Source organism: Heptranchias perlo, chromosome 1 (assembly GCF_035084215.1).
Source record: "Heptranchias perlo isolate sHepPer1 chromosome 1, sHepPer1.hap1, whole genome shotgun sequence".
NCBI classification, from domain to species: domain Eukaryota; kingdom Metazoa; phylum Chordata; class Chondrichthyes; order Hexanchiformes; family Hexanchidae; genus Heptranchias; species Heptranchias perlo.
The window spans coordinates 144,676,857-144,689,553 of NC_090325.1; positions in this window are offsets into that span (position 1 = coordinate 144,676,857).

Below are 12,697 nucleotides of genomic sequence, written 5' to 3' on the forward strand. Positions count from 1 at the left end.
ATATAGGCACCAACGATATAGGTAAAAAACAGGATGAGGTCCTACAAGCTGAATTTAGGGAGTTAGGAGTTAAACTAAAGAGTAGGACCTCAAGGGTAGTAATCTCAGGATTGCTACCAGTGCCACGGGCTAGTCAGAGTAGGAATGACAGGATAGCTAAGATGAATATGTGGCTTGAGAGATGGTGCAAGAGGGAGGGATTCAAATTCCTGGGACATTGGAACCGGTTCTGGGGGAGGTGGGACCAGTACAAATTGGACGGTCTGCATCTGGGCAGGACTGGAACCAATGTCCTAGGGGGAGTGTTTGCTAGTGCTGTTGGGGAGGGTTTAAACTAATACGGCAGGGGGATGGGAACCGATGCAGGAAGTCAGTGGGAAATAAAGTGGTGACAGAAACAAAAGGCAGTAAGGGAGAGTGTACAGAACATGACCGGACAGATGGTCTGAGAAAGCAGGGCAAAGACCAAAAGAAGTCTAGATTAAACTGCATTTATTTCAATGCAAGAAGTCTGATGGGCAAGGCAGATGAACTCAGGGCATGGATGGGTACATGGGACTGGGATGTTATAGCTATTACTGAAACATGGCTAAGGGAGGGGCAGGACTGGCAGCTCAATGTTCCAGGGTACAGATGCTATAGGAAAGATAGAGCAGGAGGTAAGAGAGGAGGGGGAGTTGCGTTCTTGATTAGGGAGAACATCACGGCAGTAGTGAGAGGGGATATATCCGAGGGTTCGCCCACTGAGTCTATATGGGTAGAACTGAAGAATAAGAAGGGAGAGATCACTTTGATAGGATTGTACTACAGACCCCCAAATAGTCAACGGGAAATTGAGGAGCAAATATGTAAGGAGATTACAGACAGCTGCAAGAAAAATAGGGTGGTAATAGTAGGGGACTTTAACTTTCCCAACATTGACTGGGACAGCCATAGCATTAGGGGCTTGGATGGAGAGAAATTTGTTGAGTGTATTCAGGAGGAATTTCTCATTCAGTATGTGGATGGCCCGACTAGAGAGGGGGCAAAACTTGACCTCCTCTTGGGAAATAAGGAAGGGCAGGTGACAGAAGTGTTAGTGAGGGATCACTTTGGGACCAGTGATCATAATTCCATTAGTTTTAAGATAGCTATGGAGAAGGATAGGTCTGGCCCAAAAGTTAAAATTCTAAATTGGGGAAAGGCCAATTTTGATGGTATTAGACAGGAACTTTCAGAAGTTGATTGGGAGAGTCTGTTGGCAGGCAAAGGGACGTCTGGTAAGTGGGAGGCTTTCAAAAGTGTGTTAACTAGGGTTCAGGGTAAGCACATTCCTTATAAAGTGAAGGGCAAGGCTGGTAGAAGTAGGGAACCTTGGATGACTCGGGAGATTGAGGCCCTCGTCAAAAAGAAGAAGGAGGCATATGACATGCATAGGCAGCTGGGATCAAGTGGATCCCTTGAAGAGTATAGAGATTGCCGGAGTAGAGTTAAGAGAGAAATCAGGAGGGCAAAAAGGGGACATGAGATTGCTTTGGCAGATAAGGCAAAGGAGAATCCAAAGAGCTTCTACAAGTACATAAAGGGCAAAAGAGTAACGAGGGAGAGAGTAGGGCCTCTTAAGGATCAACAAGGTCATCTATATGCGGAACCACAAGAGATGGGTGAGATCCTGAATGAATATTTCACATCGGTATTTACGGTTGAGAAAGGCATGGATGTTAGGGAACTTGGGGAAATAAATAGTGATGTCTTGAGGAGTGTACATATTACAGAGAGGGAGGTGCTGGAAGTCTTAACGCGCATCAAGGTAGATAAATCTCCGGGACCTGATGAAATGTATCCCAGGACGTTATGGGAGGTTAGGGAGGAAATTGCGGGTCCCCTAGCAGAGATATTTGAATCATCCACCGCTACAGGGGAGGTGCCTGAAGATTGGAGGGTAGCAAATGTTGTGCCTTTGTTTAAGAAGGGCGGCAGGGAAAAGCCTGGGAACTACAGACCGGTGAGCCTGACATCTGTAGTGGGTAAGTTGTTAGAGGGTATTCTGAGGGACAGGATCTGGAGAGGCAGGGACTAATTAGGAACAGTCAGCATGGTTTTGTGAGAGGAAAATCGTGTCTCACGAATTTGATTGAGTTTTTTGAAGGGGTAACCAAGAAGATAGATGAGGGCTGTGCAGTAGACGTGGTCTACATGGACTTCAGCAAAGCCTTTGACAAGGTACCGCATGGTAGGTTGTTACATAAGGTTAAATCTCATGGGATCCAAGGTGAGGTAGCCAATTGGATACAAAATTGGCTTGACGACAGAAGACAGAGGGTGGTTGTAGAGGGTTGTTTTTCAAACTGGATGCCTGTGTCCAGCGGTGTGCCTCAGGGATCGGTGCTGGGTCCGCTGTTATTTGTTATTTATATTAATGATTTGGATGAGAATTTAGGAGGCATGGTTAGTAAGTTTGCAGATGACACCAAGATTGGTGGCATTGTGGACAGTGAAGAAGGTTATCTAGGATTGCAACGGGATCTTGATAAATTGGGCCAGTGGGCCGACGAATGGCAGATGGAGTTTAATTTAGATAAATGTGAGGTGATGCATTTTGGTAGATCGAATCGGGCCAGGACCTACTCCGTTAATGGTAGGGCGTTGGGGAGAGTTATAGAACAAAGAGATCTAGGAGTACAGGTTCATAGCTCCTTGAAAGTGGAGTCACAGGTGGATAGGGTGGTGAAGAAGGCATTCGGCATGCTTGGTTTCATTGGTCAGAACATTGAATCCAGGAGTTGGGATGTCTTGTTGAAGTTGTACAGGGCATTGGTGAGGCCACACTTGGAATACTGTGTACAGTTCTGGTCACCCTATTATAGAAAGGATATTATTAAACTAGAAAGAGTGCAGAAAAGATTTACTAGGATGCTACCGGGACTTGATGGTTTGACTTATAGGGAGAGGTTAGATAGACTGGGACTTTTTTCCCTGGAGGGTAGGAGGTTAAGGGGTGATCGTATAGAAGTCTATAAAATAATGAGGGGCATAGATAAGGTAGATAGTCAAAATCTTTTCCCAAAGATAGGGGAGTCTATAACGAGGGGGCATAGATTTAAGGTGAGAGGGGAGAGATACAAAAGGGTCCAGAGGGGCAATTTTTTCACTCAAAGGGTGGTGAGTGTCTGGAACGAGCTGCCAGAGGCAGTAGTAGAGGCGGGTACAATTTTGTCTTTTAAAAAGCATTTGGACAGTTACATGGGTAAGATGGGTGTAGAGGGATATGGGCCAAGTGCAGGAAATTGGGACTAGCTTAGTGGTATAAACTGGGCGACATGGACATGTTGGGCCGAAGGGCCTGTTTCCATGTTGTAACTTCTATGATTCTATGATTCTATATCACTTCCATGTGTTGTAATTGTGATAAAAGTGAGGCACAGTTCTTGGGTTTATCTGCATCCCCAAACAAAAAAGGTTTACCAAACACTTTTTCATGAATATCATGACCTTTTAATATCGGAGAATTTTAGTAAGCTGAGTGAATGATTTACACTTGGTAACAAGCAAGTATAGTGTGTAACTTTTTAGTTAAATCAGCATTATAGAGCAACTCGTTTCAACCTATTTAAAGCAAATAAAAAATAACTGGCCATTAACCTTGCGGTAGGTTGATTCAACCTCCACACATAGCAAATTTATTTGCTTTTAGATCCAGCAGAGCCTGTTTTCAATTTGAATAACCTTGTTCTTGAAATGCAATTCCTCTTTTTCCCACAACATTAATGATGGGCTCACATAAACAATGACGATTGGTGATTTATTGAAAAGTAAATATGCATCAACGTCAAGCTCCACAAAATGTCAGACTGAATGAGAGGAGGGTCATGTAGCCACAATGCTGAGAGGTGGTTTATTTTCAACAAATCGCCATTCACTTAATGAGATGAGACGATAGCTTTTAAGTCGAATAAATCAGGCCTCAAACTGGAAAAAGAAAATGATGACCTGGTAATCAGTGGGAAAGGTGGTGGTGCAGTCAAGGTTGGCAATATGGTCACTATTTGTTTGTTTTTAAGTTGTGCTCATCTCATTATGTTTTCCATATTTTAACATTATAAAAATTGTGCTTTTTTAACAATGCTGTGGTTACTGGTAATTCTATTTTGGTTGTTTTTTTCTGGTTCAGGAAAAGAAAAGAAATGACAGTATAGTTTTGGGATTTATTTATAAATTATAAAAATGACAGTGTGCTGCTTCAGTTTGGAGTCAGCTTCCGTGATGACCCGGCAAGTTTATCCATTCAGCCATAAGCACCAGGAAAGTTCCAAGCTTCATCGTCAGTCTGTGCTGGGTGAACTGATTTCAGCCAGAGTGCGCCAACTGGCTTCAGATAGGGTTTGGAATCGGAAGGAACAGGAGTTCTCCTCCTGGCTGCTATCAGCCTGCTTTTTGTCCGCCCCCATCACCTCTTCCCCCCCCCTCCCTTCCGGACTTACCTGTGGGCATCGGCGTGGAGCGAAATTTGTAAGGCCCCAACAGGTAAGCTGCGTCAAGGCGACTGCAACTCACCTGATTTATTATGATGAGGTCGAAGGATGAATTTAGTTCGGTCCTCGAGCCTCTCATCATCACTGCACGATGCCAGAATTACGTCCGGTTTGGGGCGCTAAGGAATTAGACCCCAACAACTCTCCTGATTTGCATGTCCCTTCAGATGTTTTGTTTGAAAACACACTGTTACAATTTGGCAGCAGTAGTATCTTCAAAACGAAAAAAAATGCAATTTATACTAGTCAGTATTTCTTTAACAAAGCAAACCGCAAGTACGTTTACGTCTAAATATACCTATTGACCAGTGCTTGGCAAAAACTAACCAGTTTACTTAGGTGACAAAAAGCAGTTGAAAACACACGTCCAATTTTGTCCTCTACATAGATCATGGGATGCTGACTATTGATAATTATGTCAGTCAAACTGGGTTCTGAACCTACAGGAAAAGCTTAGGCCCATTTCAGACCACCTCTGGCTCATATAACTCTGCTGGATATAATGTCTACATCAAGAAATAGACAGAATGGAGTTAACCAGTGTGAAAAACACTTGTGAAGACATTTCTAAATACCAGTTGTCTAAATCTATCGATAAACCCAGATACATTATTAATGAAGCCTGCGGCCTGCCTGTTCCTGCTCAGATGGTTCGGGCTCTTAATAGGAACTATTTCTGTGAACTTGCTGCACGAAGCAATGACAGTGTCTGTCTTAAATTGAACAAATGACTACAGTAAGCTCTGGGGAAGCTTATAGCAAGCAGATGCTTTCTGAGCACAAGGCAGCAGGAGTCCCACCTGCTGCAGGCAGTCACTGGTAGCCCACTGAACATGGCTACTAAATAATTTAAGGAAACAGGGATCCTGATTCTTTTTGAACATGACACTACCCTGGTACTCTGCCTTTTCTGCCCTTCTAATGTTGTTTGCAGAACTTAGAATGCTAAGGATGTGATTTTGCCTAACAGAAAGTAAAAATGTATGGTTTCCACTTGTAACGTGTATTTCCCCATCCCTCAACATATACAGCATTGATCAGATGAATTCTAAAGTTTTGCGCATCATTTACAAACAGCTAACTATTGAGGGGAAAGAGTGATAAACTATGTGCTGCATTTGATACTAATATTGCCTCTCAATATTGTCATATAATTATAGCATATAAAGAGCGTCAATGCCTGACCATATGAAGCTCTACTTGATACTCTACTATCTGTTAAGGTTAGACCAAGGCTACGAGACAGTTGTTAACATTAATTTCCTGAAACAAAGGCTGACAAAGATTGGGGCTTAAAACAAATTTAAGCAAATGCAAATATAGAGTAATCGTAGTTTCCTTTTTCATTGAGAGGCTGGCAAAGGCTAATGTACCGAGCAGACTGACTCAGGGTAGGGTCAGTCTAAACCCATTCTCTGGTCTAAGCCCATCAAACATTAAATTTCAAATGTTTTTCCACATGCCTATCTCTGAAGTACCTAAAATATTTGCAAAACACCAATAACCAAATCACTAATCACAATGTGTCATACTGAGGCACCTAACTTAACCTAGAGGACAACATATCCCAGCAACTAATTAATATCTCAGTAAAAAAAAAGTAACGTCTTACCTTTACAGATCCTTTGGGGATTGGTTTCTGTTCCTGCTGCAGGCGTCCCTATGGTTTCTGGAACAATCTTTAAGATTTTTTACTGTATCAACACTCCTGGATGATGACCCAAGATTTTCCCAGATAATAACTCGGATTTAAAGACTACAGCTTTCTCCCTGTCAGACTCTTTTAGGTTTCACCATTTCCCCGTGGGAGCTATCCCCGAAAGACAATGTTATTATTCTCATGTGCACTATCATCCAGTGTCTATGTTCCCAATCCCACAGGTCCAGCTTTTATTTTCTAGTGGAGTTCCTTCAACTATGCCATTAAAGGAGATGTTTTACTGAATTACCCCTTTTTCAATGACGTTGTAAAGGGAGATATCAGCAATGTTACGGTGTCTCTCATTTGTCCCTTGTTATTTCTGGTTATTAGCAATCTGGAAATAGCATTTATGAGCCAATTTCCAAATATGTGCTACCGAGGAGAGCCTAGTCCACTGGCCGCACATATTGGGAAATCGTGGGCAAGCTGCTCGTGATTCTCCATCCAAATAGATGTAAAACAGTGGGCAACGCACCCACATTTCCCAATATGGACAGTCAGTGGGAAAGATCCCCGGCAGTGAAGCTTAATCGGAAAATTGGTCCTTTTGTTAAAAAAAATGGCCTGACGTGACATTTGACTCCAGCGACGATATAAAAAAACCAATAAGAAGCAACTGCGATACTCCAGAAAGGCTGCATTTTTACACTATGATCAAGACGAATACAATTAAAACTTCAGTTTATTCAGTCCATATTATATTTATAATCCCACTCCCTGTGCTTCGCATAATTTGGAGAGCATGCTTTGGAAGTTATGAAATTTCAATGGTAGATGCAGATAAGGAAGTTCCGTACTCAGGAGATTAATGTGAGCAATCCCGCATGCTTTTAATTATCACTTACCTACTAATGCTTAGGCTGCAGCAGCTCAAGGGGACACCGCTCTCCCTAACCCTTTTTTTTAAGATTTCACCTCATGCTTCACAATTCTGAAAAATCCCCTAATATTACAGTAATAATGCTGTTGAGATGTCGATAGCTTTAGTGCTGAATTATTAATGTAACATTAATAAAATACACTTCAGAAAATTCTAAATAAAAATCAAAAGCATTAAAATGTTGCTTGCCACTTTTTCTATTCTATCTTCAATATTTACTATATTTATATTATTTCTTACCTATTTTACTTATTCCTAATTTTTTACTGTTTAAAAACAAAGGCCCCGATTTTAACTTCTGGCCAGTTTTGAGCAGGTGAGCTAGAAGCTTAGGATATTTTAACGCCTGATCCTCACTTAAATCCTGCTAGCTGGCTTCCTACCTGATCTGGGCGGGTAGCGGCTGAAAATCATGTGGCCTGGATGCTGCCCACCGAGACCAGGTAAATGGCGGGATCAGCTGACAGGGTCGTTCCAGGGGGGCCTTGCAATTGGGAAGGAGTGGGGCATGACTCTGCAGCAGGCCTAAACTTTCCTTGTGGTGCCCAGAGGAACACTACTGCTCTCCTGACCCCAGAAGGAAAGTTAAAAAAAAAGTTTTAATGTTACTTTTTTGGGACAGTTCTGGCCCCAATCCTTTTCCTCGCTGGATTGGCCTAGTGGGAAACTCACTGCCATTTGCAGCTCAGGCTGCCGAGTTAAAATTGCATGTCAGGTCCCGATGATGTCATGTTAACGCCTATGTTAAAAAGGACCTCGCTGTCTTTGGGCAGGTGTCCTTGCCGTCTGCTCAGGAGAGCAGCTCACGGTGAGGTAAGTAACCCGGGCGATTTTAACTGCCCACCTGCCCGGTTTCTGGTCTGGTGGGTAGGGTGAAAACTGTCCCCTCTTTCTTGCTGTCCATTTTGGAGCTGGGATCCATGCAAGTAAAATTTGGGTTTTGATAAGCTGAAAACCCAATCAGGTGAGCAAATATTAAAGTTTGTCCCGGGAACATTACCGAAGTGACAAAGTCAGCCTCTGCAATATTTGACAGACAAATATATCGCAACCCAAACTACCTGACGACATAACTTGTCAGTAACCCAGAGGTTAATTTATCTAACACAATATTGACGTGCATAAACATGTGTACAGATACTAATATAGTTACTAAAGGGGCAGTTACATAGTACAGCTCCAGGAATCAGGCAGTCACTCCTCACAAACACTGTAGGAATAAGGAATGGAAAATTATTTTGGGCCATAATATATTAGACAATAATGAACAACAAAGTGTGCATATATTGGACGTTTTTGTGCATCAAGCACTGGTGAAAAGTGACGTGGTAAAATGTATGATATACATACCTTTCAGTTCAATGTTGCCATTAGGTCACAAATTTTGCCACCTTATGTAAATAAGATATTATCTGGTGTTTCATGTATGTATGAAATAGAAAGTGAAAAATAGCTGCAAGAAAAAATGCATTGTGAGAACTGTTGGAATTTGAATCAAGCATTCAAAAGGAACAGCATTCTTATTCTCTCATTGGTTATTTTTTTATTTATATATTCTTCCGTAAATTCTTTGCACTCATCAAGTTGAGGGATGTTAATGTTGGATAATGGCACAATTTTCCATTTTGAGCACTCTTGTGTAAAAAATAGATTGTATAGATACAGATTACGGTCTTTCAACACTTCCCCATCAATAACCCAACCCTAGAAGCATACCAACTGTCACCCTTATGATTTCTCTGAATGAGATTGCCAGTTTAGTCCCAATTTAGTGCAGAATTGTGGATAGTCTTGTAGTGTAGACTACTGTCCCCCAGAACTGGATTAATACTGCCCAAGTTAGTTTAATGCAGGACCCTTACAACTCATGTCTCAGTCTGAACTAGACTGTTCACATCCTCGGCGTCCTATTTGACCCTGAGTTGAGCTTCTGACCCCATATCCTCTCCATTATCAAGACTGCCTACTTACACCTCCATAATATCACCCATCTCCGCCCTTGCCTTAGCCCATCTGCTGCTGAAACACTCATCCATGCTTTTGTTACTTGCAGACTCAACTATTCCAATGCTCTCCTGCCCAGCCTCTCATCTTCCACCCTCCATAAACTTGAGCTTATCCAAATCTCTGCTGCCCATATCCTAACTCGCACCAAGTCCCAGCCACCCATCACCCCTGTGCTTCCTGACCTAAATTGGTTTCCCATTCCCGAACGTCTCCCATTTAAAATTCTCATCCTTGTCTTCAAATCCCTCAATGGCCTCTCCCCTCCCTATCACTGAATGCTTCTCCAGCCCTATAACGCTCCAAGAACTCTGCATTCCTCCAACTCTGGTCTCTTGTCCGTCCGCCACTTCCTTCATCCCACCATTTGCGGCCGTGCCTTCAGCTGTCTAGGCCCCAAGGTCTGGAATTCCCTCCCTAAAGTTTTCCACCTCTCCACCTCTCTCTCCTCCTTTAGGACCCTCCTTAAAAGCTACCTCTTTGACCAAGCTTTTGGTCACCTGTCCTAATGACCCCTTATTTGGCTCAGCTTAAATTTTTGTATGAATAAGCTCCTGTGAAGTGCCTTGGGATGTTTTATTACATTAATGGCACTATATGAATGCAAGTTGTTGTTGACTGACAGGGGGGGAAATATTTTATCACATTGGGTGAAATCAAACCCGGATCTCAGGGTTGAAATGACACTGGTTTGACAATAGAAAGCAAAAAGTCATGATAAATAGCAAAATCTGTGGCTGTTCCATTGTCTGTTCTGGGTCCTCTGCCCTTCACACTAAGGATACTGTCAGTAATATTATAAAATCTGACACCATAGGGTAAATCTTTTTATTGCACATTCCTGGCATAGAACCTCTCCTGCCAGAAACACTTTTTAGGAATAAAAATCAACCAAAAATCACGAGATATATGCGTCTAATTTCCCGAGTGTACAAACAGAAAATTTGCTCACAAAATTTATGCCTTGGTGGCTAGTGTAATGGATATAAATAGCATTCAAAATGATTCCCCATACAAATCATATGTATGGGTTTACAAAATGTCAGACTTTAATATACAGTAGGACTTACACATTAAGACTCGGTATATCAGAAATTCAGGAGTGTTGGAGTCCTGCTTGTTTATTGGTTTCATTTAATTGTTTTAAAGATACTGGTTCCGGCAGGTTTGGGGTCTTTCTGGAAGTGCAGTGAAACTGCCGAGCATTTTTGCCTCCCTCCCTCCCTCCTGCTGATCAAAGTGGTGATGCCTACTTCATTGTTGCCATATCCCAGATGTGCCAGCTGTGAAAGGAATTATCTGTAGGGTTGTCTATGATGAGATGAACCTGGTGGCATGTTTCTGCTGCCGCAACTGATGCTTCATGCATGGAATAAACTGAGAACAAAACCAATCTGTAAGCAACTGGGTGCTCATGCAGTCATTAAACTGGGCCTTGTAGTAAATGGGGAGTTGAGGTTAAGATTCTTGAAAGATGAGGGATTGATAAATTTCCCAATCACCATTAATGATGTGAGGCCTGATTTTGTGTTGAACCTAACACCAGGAGTGACGTTTGCCTTGCAAAGGTTTGGTTTGGCTTAGGACCCTTACATTTTACTGGACAATCATACTAAACACTACATACTTAATCTGGTGTCAAATCCACATACGTAGGTTTGTGAAGAGACATGTTTGGAATAGCTATTATAAAAATAGTTGACAGATTGATCAGGGATCAGCTATTACCATTACACAGGCATCCTTTCACTGGATCCGCTTGGGGCCCCATGCAATTACACGGGTTTCATGATTCTAATGTTTCCCAGGCTCAGAATGGCTGACTCTGCAAATGCAGAAGCATCTTGTTGGACATTATTTTGTAGAATGGACCCATCGCATCACAGCTGTACTGTTGTTCTGGAGCAGTTTTATCTTCGGGGTTGAATTTCTTCGGGCCTTCTCCCACTTCACTTTTGTAACTATGTTGGTTGAGAGGTATGAGACACAAAGTAGGGATGAAGAGAATGGACTCAGATTCGGGATGTGACAAGTGGTGTCCCCCAGGGATCTGTACTGGGGCCTCAGCTTTTTACTGTATATATTAATGACTTGGATGCAGTTCCACTGGTCACATATTAGCTATACATTGAGAGAGTAGAATCTTTTCCTGTTGATGTAGGTAGCACCTACAAGGGAGTTCAAGGGAGTATCTATGGCCACGTTGGTGCAATCTTTGGCTCTTTGGACCTTCAGGAATCCTGCCACTCAAAAAATTGCAGCGCCCTATCATGCTGCATGGAGAAGTGAATAAAATTGCTTGCTTGAGCAAAGTGCATTCGTGACTTGCTGTGGACAGCTGCATTAAGCAAGCAATAATCTAATATTATTAATATTTCCAGTGGCAGCCTAGAATGAACCTATAGCACAGAAACTCAGAGCAGTTGTGACCTTCACAACCATTAGCAGCACAATGCCTGTGGCAGAGATGGGTTGTAAACAGGGTGGAAAAACTCAGTGTTGACTTCCTTTGTGAATCAAAGCCTCCGAAGGCACTGCCCCTCAGAGAAGTAGAGGTAGGTGTGGCTTTGCCTGTATGTTCTGGTACTGGGGTATTGGCAAGTGGTTGCAGATATAATTTGGTGTCTGCTGATCACTGTGCAGTATCTTCTTTCATCTTGTGTCAGTTCAAACAGGAAATTATGTATTTGAGGGACTGTAAACACATTTATCATGAGGAGTATAAGAACATAAGAAATGGGAGCAGGAATAGGCCATAAGGCCCCTTGAGCCTGCTCCACCTTTCAATAAGATTATGGCTGATCTTCTATCTCAATTCCACTAACCCACCCTACTCCTATATCCCTTGATTCCCTTAGTGTCCTAAAATCTATCGATCTCAATTTTGAATATACTCAATGACTGAGCATCCTCAGGCCTTTGGGGTAGAGAATTCCAAAGATTCACAACCCTCTGAGTGAAGAAATCTTTCCTCATCTCAGTTCCAAATGGCCGACCAATTATCCTGAGACTATGACGCCTAGTTCTAGACTCTCCAGCCAGGGGAAGCAGCCTCTCAGCATCTACCCTGCCAAGCACTTTAAAAATTTTATACGTTTCAATGAGATCACCTCTCATTCTTCTAAACTCCAGAGGATATAGGCCCATGCTACTTAATCTCTCTTCATAGGACAACTCTCTCATCCCAGGAATCAATCTAGGTAACCTTGGTTGCACCCCCTTTAAGGCAAGTATATCCTTCCTTATGCCAATTTGGTTTGCCTAGTCTATATGAAGATTAAAATCCCCCATGATTATTGCATTACCCTTGTTATATGCTCCTCTAATTTCCTGATTTATACTCTGTCAAACACTATCACTATTGTTAGGGGGCCTATGAACTACTCCCACCAATGTTTTCTGCCCCTTGTTATTTCTTAGTTCCATACTGATTCTACATCCTGATTTTCTGAGCTAAGATGCTTTCTCACTACTGTCTTTCTCTCATCCTTTATTATCAGGGTACCACCCCCCACCTCCTTTTCCATTTTGTCTATCTTTTCTAAAAGTCAAGTATCCTAGAATATTTAGTTCCCAACCTTGGTCATCCTGCAACCACAT